Source organism: Budorcas taxicolor, chromosome X, assembly GCF_023091745.1.
Source record: "Budorcas taxicolor isolate Tak-1 chromosome X, Takin1.1, whole genome shotgun sequence".
Lineage (NCBI taxonomy): Eukaryota > Metazoa > Chordata > Mammalia > Artiodactyla > Bovidae > Budorcas > Budorcas taxicolor.
Window position 1 is genome coordinate 97,928,060 of NC_068935.1, and position 12,348 is coordinate 97,940,407.

Consider the following 12,348-nt stretch of genomic DNA (forward strand, 5'->3'; position numbering starts at 1 on the left):
GGAAAAGAAATGCAACAAGCAAAATGGCTGTCTGGGGAGGCCTTACAAATAGCTGTGAAAAGAAGAGAAGTGAAAAGCAAAGGAGAAAAGGAAAGATATAAGCATTGAATGCAGGGTTCCAAAGAATAGCAAGAAGAGATAAGAAAGTCTTCCTCAGCGATCAGTGCAAAGAAATAGAGGAAAGCAACAGGATGGGAAAGACTAGAGATCTCTTCAAGAAAATTAGAGATACCAAGGGAACAATTCATGCAAAGATGGGCTCAAGAAAAGGACAGAAATGGTAGGGAACTAACAGAAGCAGAAGATATTAAGAAGAGGTGGCAAGAATACACAGAAGAACTGTACAAAAAACATCTTCATGACCAAGATAATCACGATGGTGTGATCACTCATCTAGAGCCAGACATCCTGGAATGTGAAGTCAAGTGGGCCTTAGAAAGCATCACTACGAACAAAGCTAGTGGAGGTGATGGAATTCCAGTTGAGCTGTTTCAAATCCTGAAAGATGATGCTGTGAAAGTGCTGCACTCCATATGCCAGCAAATTTGGAAAACTCAGCAGTGGCCACAGGACTGGAAAAGGTCAGTTTTCATTCCAATTCCAAAGAAAGGCAATGCCAAAGAATGCTCAAACTACCGCACAATTGCACTCATCTCAATGGCACCCCACTCCAGTACTCTGGCCTGGAAAATCCTATGGACGGAGGACCCTGGTAGACTGCCGTCCATGGGGTCGCTGAGGGTCGAACACGACTGAGCGACTTCATTTCACTTTTCACTTTCATACATTGGAGAAGGACATGGCAACCCACTCCAGTGTTCTTGCCCGGAGAATCCCAGGGACGGGGGAGCCTGGTGGGCTGCCATCTATGGAGTCGCACAGAGTCGGACACAATGGAAGCGACTTAGCAGTAGCACATGCTAGTAAAGTAATGCTCAAAATTAACCAAGCCAGGCTTCAGCAATACATGAACCGTGAACTTCCTGATGTTCAAGCTGGTTTTAGAAAAGGCAGAGGAACCAGATATCAAATTGCCAACATCCACTGGATCATGGAAAAAGCAAGAGAGTTCCAGAAAAGCATCTATTTCTGCTTTAATGACTATGCCAAAGCCTTTGACTGTGTGGATCACAATCAACGGTGGAAAATTCTGAAAGATGGAAATACCAGACCACCTGACCTGCCTCTTGAGAAACCTGTATGCAGGTCAGGAAGCAGCAGTTAGAACTGGACATGGAACAACAGACTGGTTCCAAATAGGAAAAGGAGTACGTCAAGCCTGTATATTGTCACCCTGCTTGTTTAACTTATATGCAGAGTACATCATGAGAAACGCGGGACTGGAAGAAACACAAGCTGGAATCAAGATTGCTGGGAGAAATATCAGTAACCTCACATATGCAGATGACACCACCCTTATGGCAGAATGTGAAGAGGAACTGAAAAGCCTCTTGATGAAAGTGAAAGTGGAGAGTGAAAAAGTTGGCTTAAAGCTCAACATTCAGAAAACGAAGATCATGGCATCTGGTCCCATCACTTCATGGCAAATATATGGGGAAACAGTGGAAACAGTGGCAGACTTTATTTTTTGGGCTCCAAACTCACTGCAGATGGTGACTGCAGCCATGAAATTAAAAGACGCTCACTCCTTGGAAGAAAAGTTATGACCAACCTAGACAGCATATTCAAAAGCAGAGACAATACTTTGCCAACAAAGGTCTATCTAGTCAAGGCTATGGTTTTCCCAGTAGTCATGTATGGATGTGAGAGCTGGACTGTGAAGAAAGCTGAGCGCTGATGAATTGATGCTTTTGAACTGTGGTGTTGGAGAAGACGCTTAAGAGACCCTTGGACTGCAAGGAGATCCAACCAGTCCATTCTAAATGAGATCAGTCTTAGGTGTTCTTTGGAAGGAATGATGCTAAAGCTGAAACTCCAGTACTTTGGCCACCTCATGCAAAGAGTTGACTCATTGGAAAAGACTCTGATGCTGGGAGGGATTAGGGGCAGGAGGAAAAGGGGATGACAGAAGATGAGATGGCTGGATGGCATCACTGACTCGACGGATGTGAGTCTGAGTGAACTCCGGGAGTTGGTGATGGACAGGGAGGCCTGGCGTACTACAATTCATGGGGTCGCAAAGAGTCGGACACGACTGAGTGACTGAACTGAGCTGAACCCCTCTCTACTAAGGCTGCAATGAAATATCTGCAATGAGAAGACTATTAAGGCACTGTTTGAGTATTTAAAACCAGATTAATTTTAAGGTTTACATATTTAATACATTTTGCGCTTCCCTGGTAGCTCTGTGGTAAAGAATACATCTGTAATGCACTTTCACTGCTGAGGGTATGGGTTCAATCTCTTGTCAGGGAACTAAAATCCCACAAGCCACATGGTGTGGCCAAAAAATCAGGAAAGAGAGTGAGAACACAATCAAATGATGGGAATGGTGTGTAGAAAAGAGAAACCTTGTACACCACTGGTATGAATGTTAACTGCTACAATCACTGTGGAAAACAGTACAGAGTTTTCTCAAAAAACTAAAAATACAACTCTCATGTGACCCAGTAATTCCATTCCTGGCTACATATGTGAAAAAACAAACAGGAATTCAAAAAGATACATGGACCCCAATATTCATAGCAGCATTATTTAACAATAGTCAAGATATGGAAGCAACCTAAATTCCCATCAACAGATGAATGATAAAGACGTGACTACACACATATGTGCACACATGCACACACAAACACACACACACACACACACACAGGAAAGCTACTCAACCATAAAAAATGAAATTTTGCCCTCTGTGACAACATGGATGGACTTAAAGGCAATTGTGCTAAATAAAATGTAAGACAAAGACAAATACCATATATCACTTACACGTGGAATCTAAAAAATACAACAAATTAGCGCATATGACAAAAAAGAAGCAGACTCACAGATATAGAGAATATATTAGTGATTACCAGTGGGGAGAGGGAAGGGGGTAAAGGTGCAATATAGGGGTAGAAGATTAAGAGGTACACATTATTATGTATAAAATAACCTGCAAGGACATATTGTACAACACAGAGAATAGTCAATATTTTATAATAACTAAACGGACTATAACCTTTTAAAGTATAACCTTGCCCAGCCCCTCCTCTAGGCCAATTCTGGACTGACCACTGACCTGGGACCATGCTGCTGCTGCTGCTGCTAAGTCGCTTCAGTCGTGTCTGACTCTGTGCGACCCCATAGACGGCAGCCCATCAGGCTCCCCCGTCCCTGGGATTCTCCAGGCAAGAACACTGGAATGGGTTGCCATTTCCTTCTCCAATGCACAAAAGTAAAAAGTGCAAGTGAAGTCGCTCAGTCGTGTCCGACTCTTCACGACCCCATGGACTGCAGCCTTCCAGGCTCCTCTGTCCATGAGCTTTTCCAGGCAAGAGTACTGGAGTGGGGTGCCATTGACCTGGGACCATAACCCCTCTTTAATGGGCCGGCCCCGCCCCCAAAATGGCCACAACCATGTGCTGCTGGGGACCAGTGCTGGTTTTCTTATTCTGAGAAAGAGAGCATGGCTTTGGAGAATGGAGGGGCGGGAACTCTCCAGGGAGCATAGCCACAGGGAGGCCCAGCGGCGCAGGAGGACTGGAGGAGCGGGACTCGGAGGTGGTGGAACGGGGTCGCAATGACAGTCCGCACGGAGCCCGCTCACCTCCCGCCACCCGAGACGTCTCCCCAGACTTTTGTACTACTTGTCGGGCAAAATAGTCGCACTCCTGTCTCTCCATTTAACCTCAGAGGGAGCCACGTCAGAAGCAGTGTCCCCAAAAGTACCATGTTACCCATTGTCTGTGTTGCCCTTTGCCCCTTCAACCCTCTCCTGCGCGTGCGCAGCACTCAGGCTCCTCGGGCAATGGGGAACGGAAGTGCTCTGCTGACCCCAGGGAGGTGGAAGTTGGTGCTGCTTGGTGTTACCCGCCCAGAGAGCTCGCGTTCTTGGTGGTGGATTAAGGGGAGGCGAAGTTGGGGATCTGCAACTTAGGAAGGTTGGAGGAGGGGCCATGGATAAAGAGCTCCCGCCCCTGGGGTGGAGGCGGTATTGAGTGACCGGGCCTCGGTGGTGGAAGAAGGGCGGGCTCAGGGCGTCAGCGAGTGGTTGCTTCATTAATTGATTAATTCAGCGACTGTTTACTCAGTGTCTGCTAAATGCCTGGCACTGTTTTTCACATTTGTCTTCATAGTTGCCCTGTATGTACTTTGATACTACCCTTCTGTTCATTTTATAGGGAGAAAACAACAACAGAAGGGCTTGGAAACCTAGCCAAAGTCACACAGTAAACCCGAGGGATCCTTTTGTTGCCAGGGCTGCTCCAACTTTACTCAAAACATGCCAACCCCCACCTTTGGCAGGAATTAACTGAAATCTTACTGTTAAAGGGCCCAGAGATTAGAAAGGAAACTACACCAGCTGGGACCGAGATGCTCCCTCTTCAGACCTCCAACAGACCCTGGGTCTCAGTATATGCTGATTTTATTATATTAGCATATTAGATAACACTTACCGGTGGCCATGTCCAGAGATTAAAGACCAAAAAAATAAATAAAAGGATAAAAGGGGGTAATACCACACCCCTTGGAAAAAGCACCACCTTTTCCCCAGTAGACTAATGCATATGTGTCCCCATCTTTAGCCTCACTCCTCCCCCTTTTGCCTTCACTGTTTAAAATTAAATCCCTGCTGCAGGTGGGGTAGGAGAAGTTGCTCTGTGAGCTTAGTTCCTGCTTCTCCATTCTTTGGCCACTGAATAAAGCTTGTGCTGTGTCCATCTCAGCTTCCATTTCATTATTAGCTGCTCAAACTGAAATGGAAAAAGAACCCTCCCCAACCTGGGCAGAGAGCCTTAGCCAGACTAGGGCCTGAGCAGGATGCAAAGGACTTACAGGTAGCACTTTTTTCCCCTCCAAATAGCACTTATGCCTTTCTAACTAACATACCCTTAATTTACTTATCAAGTTTGTTGCTTACTCTCTCTCTCCTCTGATAGAGTATAGCTCCACACGATCAGGGAACTCTTTTATATCCAACACATAGAATAAGTACATAGTAGGCACTCACTTCTTATATTGAATGAGTGAAACCTGCAGAGGACTTTGATTTCAGAGGCTGGACTCTCAACGAAGTAAATCAGTTGTAGCTCATTGTCTGCCAATAATTGAGCTCTTCGTTTCAGTTCAGTTACTCAGTCGTGTCCAACTTTGCAACCCCATGGACTGCAGCACGCCAGGTTTCCCTGTCTATCACCAACTCCTGGAGCTTGCTCAAACTCATGTCCATCGAGTCGGTGATGCCATCCAACCAGCTCATCCTCTGTCGTCCCGTTCTCCTCCTGCCCTCAGTCTTTCCCAGCATCAGGGTTTTTTCCAATGAGTCAGTTCTTTGCATCAGGTAGCCAAAGTATTGGAGCTTCAGCATCAGTCCTTCCAATGAACATTCTGGACTGATTTCCTTTAGGATTGACTGGCTTTATCTCCTTGTAGTCCAAGGGACTCTCAAGAGTCTTCTTCAACATCAGCGCATAGGCCCAGGTGGACGGCTCCAGCAGCAAGGGCCGAATCCAGCGCCAGGTGGCGGTCCAAAGGCCCAGATCCCTGCACGCATCCAGAGGCCCAAAATCCTCGGCGGCAGACACTGAAGGAGACCCTGTCAGCAGTTGACCCCTTACCTCTTAAACATAGAATGAAGAACTGTGCCTCCTTGTGTTGAGTAAAACATTTAGGTTTTCTTCAACTTTACTTCATCATATGGTTTGCTAATAGCATCTCATGTGTGGTCATTGCCTTTCCAGGGTCAGGGTTCATAACAGCCAATGGCTCACCAGCTTCAAACACCAGCTTCCTGCCATGGGTTTCCTTAGTCTACAGAAGACCTCATAAGGAGGCAGGTTCCCAGAATAGAGGCAGAGATACGGTGCTGAAGTGATGTTTCTGCAGAAATGTGTTTGGTTCTGCCTACTTAGGAATAAGCTCCTCTGAGGGGAGTTGCAGGAGATGCCTCAACCCGGAACCCAGACACCAGGGCAGAGGAGGAAGGCTCAAAGAACAGCAGATCCTACAAGAGCTGGGCCTGCAATGTGCTGTCCCTTCTCCCAGCTGAGAGAGAGTAACACTGGCATGGTGACTCAGCTTCCAGCCACCCATGAAGGACCAGGTTACAAAGGGCAGTTAAATCCCTATTAGAGGAGAGAGATGAAAGTTACAAGTGTTTGGAGAGACACTGCCATGAGGGCAGGTGCCTTGCTGTAGTGCCTGTGAGGGCAGGATCGAGCTAGGAAGGATCACTCCCCACCATGTAACCAAACCAAATTGCATCTGGTTGCCAAATCTACTGACACTGGGTTGTGGTGAAGGAAAATGCAACATTTATTACAGGGCACCAAGCAAGGAGTCCAGGCAGCTAGTGCTTAAAAGACCCGACCTCCCTGGTAACTGTCAGGAAAAGGTTTTTTTAAAAAAACAGGGTGACTGAGACAGGGTGACTGAGGGGGATTATAGGATCCATCATCAGCTGGTGAACATTTTTCTGATTGACTTGTGGTGAGATAATTGGGAGTTAACATCATCGACCTTCTGGTTCCAACCCGTCTGGGGGTCTCCGTGCTTGTAGTCAACATGCAGTTAAATTCTTCCACGTGGTGAGGGTTTCTGTCTCTGAAAAACAGCTCAAAGGATATGGCTCAGAAGTATTATCTAGAGTCCTTGAGAAGGAACTAAAAGTATTTGACTTTGTTTAATGACTTAACTATTACTCTTTTGTCTTGCTTGACTGTTTTCCTTTGTTTCTGCATTTTCTCATTTCTTTGATTAAATTTATTCTTTGGAACTGAGGAAAGGCCTAGGAGACTAGTTTTTCTACAAACAAGAGGCAGGTAAAGGACATCTGCCTGGGAAGACCCCAAAGGGTCCTGCTTGGTTACAATCTCACAGGACTTTCCCCCATGCTGACATACTTGTGTACACACTTTATTCTTCCCTCTTATGCCATGGGCTATTTCTGGGTTTGAGTCAATCCCTTAGTATGAACATCCCTCCTGCCTTTGGCAGAAATGTTGAATATCCCTCCACTCTCCACTCTGACTAAAGTGCTTTTTATCACTTAACAAAAATATATCAGACATCTTTTCATGTCAGCCAATTGTTATAATGGCCGTTTCAGAGTGTAGCCATAATAACTTAAACATGGTCATCCTCCAAGTCCAGATGCAGCTTGTTTACTATCAGAGGTTATTTTTATCAGAAGCGACGCCACCTGGTCATATAACTGTCATTCCACCATTACTGAATTCTCAGGAACATAGGACATTGAGTCATGACCCTTTTCTTTTAGCTAATATGAATAATGCTGCCTTTAACATCCTTATGGCCATATAAATATTCCAGTAGGATAGAAAGAAAGTGTTAGTCACTCAGTGGAGTCTGACTCTTTGTGACCCTATAGACTGTAGCCTGGCAGGCTCCTCTGTCCATAGAATTCTCCAGGCAAAAATACTGGAGTGGGTTGACATTTCCTTCTCCAGGGGATCTTCCTGACCCAGGGATCGAACCTAGGTCTCCTGCATCGCAGGCAAGATTGTTTACTGTCTGAGACATCAGGGAAGTCAGTAGGATAGAGTCCTGGTTAAAATATGAGAAAAAAAAATGTAATAGTTACTGCCACACTTAGAGTACTCGTGTTCCTATACCTTCATGAACAGTGGCTCTTCTCTATCTTTTGAATGTTTACTAACCTTATAGGCAAAAAAGAGTATCTTACTATTTAATTAACATATATTTGAACTTTATTGAGATTTATAATCTATTTGTATCTTTAGCAGCTGCTTATATTGGTTTGGCCAAAAAGTTCATTCAGGTTTTTCCATACCATCTTACGGAAAAACCCAAATGAAAGTTTTAGTCAACTAATTACTTTTGTTAGTATGAACATTTTATCCGTTCTGTTGTCTTTTCTTAACTGACGTATCAAAAACTCTAGAGTAAAATCCTAGAAATGGCACTGCTGCATTAAAGAGTATTTGTAATATACATTTTGACGTATATTAACCAGTTGCTCCACCCATACCCAATGTTTTGAATCAGTTATAACTTCTTTGTTGTTTTTCTACACACTTGATTGCACTAGGTATTAACCTGTTTAATATTTAAGAAGCTGAAGAGTATAAATAATTACTGGAGATCTAATGCCCAGCATAGTGATTATAGTTAACCATACTGTATTATAAACTTGAAAGTTGCCAAGAGACTACATTTTATTGTTCTCACTACAAAAAAAGAAATTACAATTGTGTGACATGATAGAGGTGTTAGCTAATGCTACTGGTGGTAATCATATTACAAAATATAAATGTATCAAGTCAGTATGTTGTATGTGTTGTGTTCAGTTCCTCAGTGTCCGACTCCTCGTGACCCTATGGACTGCAACCCACTAGGCTTCTCTGTCCATGGGATTCTCCAGGCAAGAATACTGGAGTGAGTTGCCATTTCCTTCTCCAGGGGATCTTCCCAACCCAGGGATCAAACCTGAGTCTCCCACATTGCAGGCTGATTCTTTACCACTGAGCCACCAGGGAAATCCAGACTTTACACAGTGTTATATGTCAATTACGGAGAAGGCAATGGCACCCCGCTCCAGGACTCTTGCCTGGAAAATCCATGGACAGAGGAGCCTGGTAGGCTGCAGTCCATGGGGTCACTGAGGGTTGGACACGACTGAGCGACTTCACTTTCACTTTTCACTTTCATGCATTGGAGAAGGAAATGGCAACCCACTCCAGTGTTCTTGCCTGGAGAATCCCAGGGACGGGGGAGCCTGGTGGGCTGCCGTCTATGAGGTCGCACAGAGTCGGACACGACTGAAGTGACTTAGCAGCAGCAGCAGCATATGTCAATTGTATCTCAATAAGAAAAAGAATCTGAAGGGTGATAAATCGTATACTATTATAAATTTATTTCACATTCCTCCAGTTATACTGGAGGAGGTTGTGGTTCTTAAAGATGTTAGAATTTTAGTGTATGAAGGAAATTAGATCATTGTTATATATACAAATATCATTACCACTTTGATATTGATGTTTGAGAATTTAAAAAGTTATTTTCTTCAATTTAGATATTTCTAATGTCTAGGTAATCAAGTTTGCCAGTCTTTAACTGTATGTCTTCTGAATTTGGGGATGGCTTAGAAAGACGTTCACTACTTTGCATTTATAAAAACTTTTAACTACTTTATGGTTATCCTGCACACATTTAAATCTCTAATTCATCTGTCATTTATTTTGGAATTTGGAGTGGGGTAGTTAATGCAGTTTTATGGTATGCTTTTTCGCTGCATACATACATAGCCAGATTTTGCTAATAACCTCTTTTCTGCAGCAATTTGAGATGCTTTCGTTCTGAACTAAATTCTGACCCTGTATGTGTAGGATCTGTTAGTAGTTTTTAAATTCCTTCATTGTCATTATTAAAGCATAACACTGAGTCTAGTATGAATAAAACTCTTTCTCATCACAGAAATCTGAGATAACCTCGCTTTAGCTTTGTGTTTCTGGAAATCCAATAATTGTGGAATAACAGCTGTATTACCAGGCATTGTTACTTAGGATCAATATGACTCTTGATTGGTAAACAAACTGCACCTTGACTGGGAGGCCTGTGAATAACTAAAAATAGCTGGTAGGAAGCCATTGATTTGGGTTCTCCTGGGTCCAGGGTAACTCTCATAACTGAGCATGTCCTTCACCAGGACCCTGGAAAATATGCCGTTAGGGAAATTAAAATGGAGGTAGTCTTGTTCAGGCTTCAGAGGCAAGGGATCAGACCTCTGACCTGCTTCTGACCTGCTTCTGACCTGCCTGGACACTCCCTGGGTTACGTGCCTGCCCATGAGCATGAAGATTGTTACCAGCTATCAAACACCTCTTTAGATAAGAGAGGGAATGGGTCTTGGAATTTTCTTGAGTTCTTGGAGGCCTGGCCAGCCTCTGGGGTCTGGAAAATCTGGTGACTCAGAAGATGGAATAAACAGCACTGTCAAAGTTTAAAGAAAAACCAGAGCTGCATTTTTGTTCACAAACTGATGATGGTATCAATTTGCAGCCTGGGATTATAAGCAGGAGCCCCCAAAGCTGCAATTTGATCTCTCCAGTGGGGTGGAGGCACTGCCCAGGACCCTCTCCCAATTGGGACTCCAGATTGCTGTTACTTGGGACGTCACAGCGCTGTTAAATTCTGGATGTAGGTATTGGTCCAATTTGGTGATGTATATGCTGTTACTTCTCTCTATTGCTTCTATTTTTTTCTTTTAATGACTGTATATTGAAAATAAGTCAGATAATCCTCTATTAAATATTCAAATTGTTGTGTGAGTAATGAGTGGTTTCTTTTTCTAATGAATCCTTTGAACCTAAAATGAAGTAAAACTTTTGGCAAAACGTGTGCCTGGGGGGGTCTGTTACAAGAGATACTGGTGTATGGAGCAGCTTTCGGCTTCTAGGCCAGATAGTGGCTGTGTTTGACAGTGTGGCCTTGTTCCTGGGCACCTCAACTAGCACATGGCGGGGGTAGTGGCAGGGGCAGGTTGAGCTACTGGATTGTACAAAGTCCTCCTGCTGGCGACACAGGCCTGTCACTACTTTTTGGCTCACTGTTTCCTGTCTCCCTCTGCAAAGCTGAGTAAACTGGTGCCACACGTGGCCCATGGGGGCCTTGTGGCTACAACATGTCTTCTTGAATTTAAGGCCACCGAGGGTGAGTGGGACAGGATGGGATCCAGAATGGAAATGGGTGGGTTATTGCTCTCCAGGAAGTTAGAGAAGTAAATCCTTGTTTGGTGGTGATAAGATCAAATATAGACCTTTTCTTTATTACCTAAATTTGCTGACCAGGCCAGATACTGTCCTGTTCTTTGACTCATGATTGATCGGATTATCAGTGCCGTTGGTCATGACTGAGTGGCTATGTTTTGAACTATTTGTTCTAGATCTACATCCCTTTCAAAGCCTTCTCTGTCAGTCCCAAGCAGAACTGAGTTCTTCCTCTTTTGGATTCCCTGCCCTACCTCTGCCATTGCCTTCTTCCTTTCCTCCCACCCTTTCATGTGTAAGTGGTGTTTTTCTCCCTCTACTAGAATGTATGTAACGCCTTCAACTCAGGAGGTGTTTGTTTTTTATTAATCTTTAAATCCTCAGAACTTATCAGCTTGGTCTCTAGTCAATAAATATGTGCTGGAAGAATGAACTTCCAGGGTGAGATATTTCTAACACTTCATCTCTTTTCCCACAGTTTAAAATAATTTTAATTACATAAGCACCCTATACACTATACTATGTGAAATTGTGGATGATGAACAGTATAACAATTACATAGAGAAAGGCAATGCAGTGTCTAAAAGTGTGTGTGCAGAAACCAGACCGCATGGATTTTGATTCCTAGTTCCTACCTGTGTGATCCGGGGCAGGTGACCTTGCACTCTATGAACCTTCCTGAACTCATCTGTCAGGGTTCTCCTGGGTGGTGGGGAGGGCTGAAATCTTTCTACATATGAAGAACATAAGATGGGCACAGAGTGGGCCCTTGATTTGATGTACTATCTCCGTCTGCAAGCTAATCACTGGGCTAAGGATATGTTGTTGTAGGAAACATTGACCTTCAGGGACGTGTTTGTGGACTTCACGCAGGAGGAGTGGCAGCAGCTGGACGCTGCTCAGAAGAACCTCCACAGGGTTGTCATGCTGGAGAACTACAGCCACCTGGTCTCCGTTGGTGAGGAACCCTCCACAGGGTGACTGGAATACATCCCCTCGTGTCTCCCTCTCTGGGCTGCTACAGCTCAGGGGCGTCTGGGCCCTGAATGAGTCAGGCCTCAGGCTCCCGGTCGGGAATTCCTAATGGCATTTGCCCCCTGCCCAGGATAGTCATGCTCTTGCTTTCTCTGTGGATGGTCTGCACTGGGGGCCCACTGGCTGGGCTCACGGGGCAGTCACCAAGGCCAGACCATCCCCACCCTGCAGGGACGGGCCTCGGTTCCAGAATGCTGCAGGTGTTCACAATCAAGTCCTCTGTCATTTCCCCTTAACAGGATACCTTGTGGCCCAGCCACATGGGATCTTCAGGTTGGGACAAGGAGAAGAGGAGGCCGGGATGGCAGCTGGAGAAAGCCCACTGTGGAGCTGTCCAGGTAAGCCCATGTCAAGTCAGGGGTTAAGGGGTGGAGGTCCTTACCACAGTTATATTTATTTCATCTTTCTGGCCCCTGAAGAAACCAGCTGGATCCCAGAGAATAAGTTTAAACTACCACAA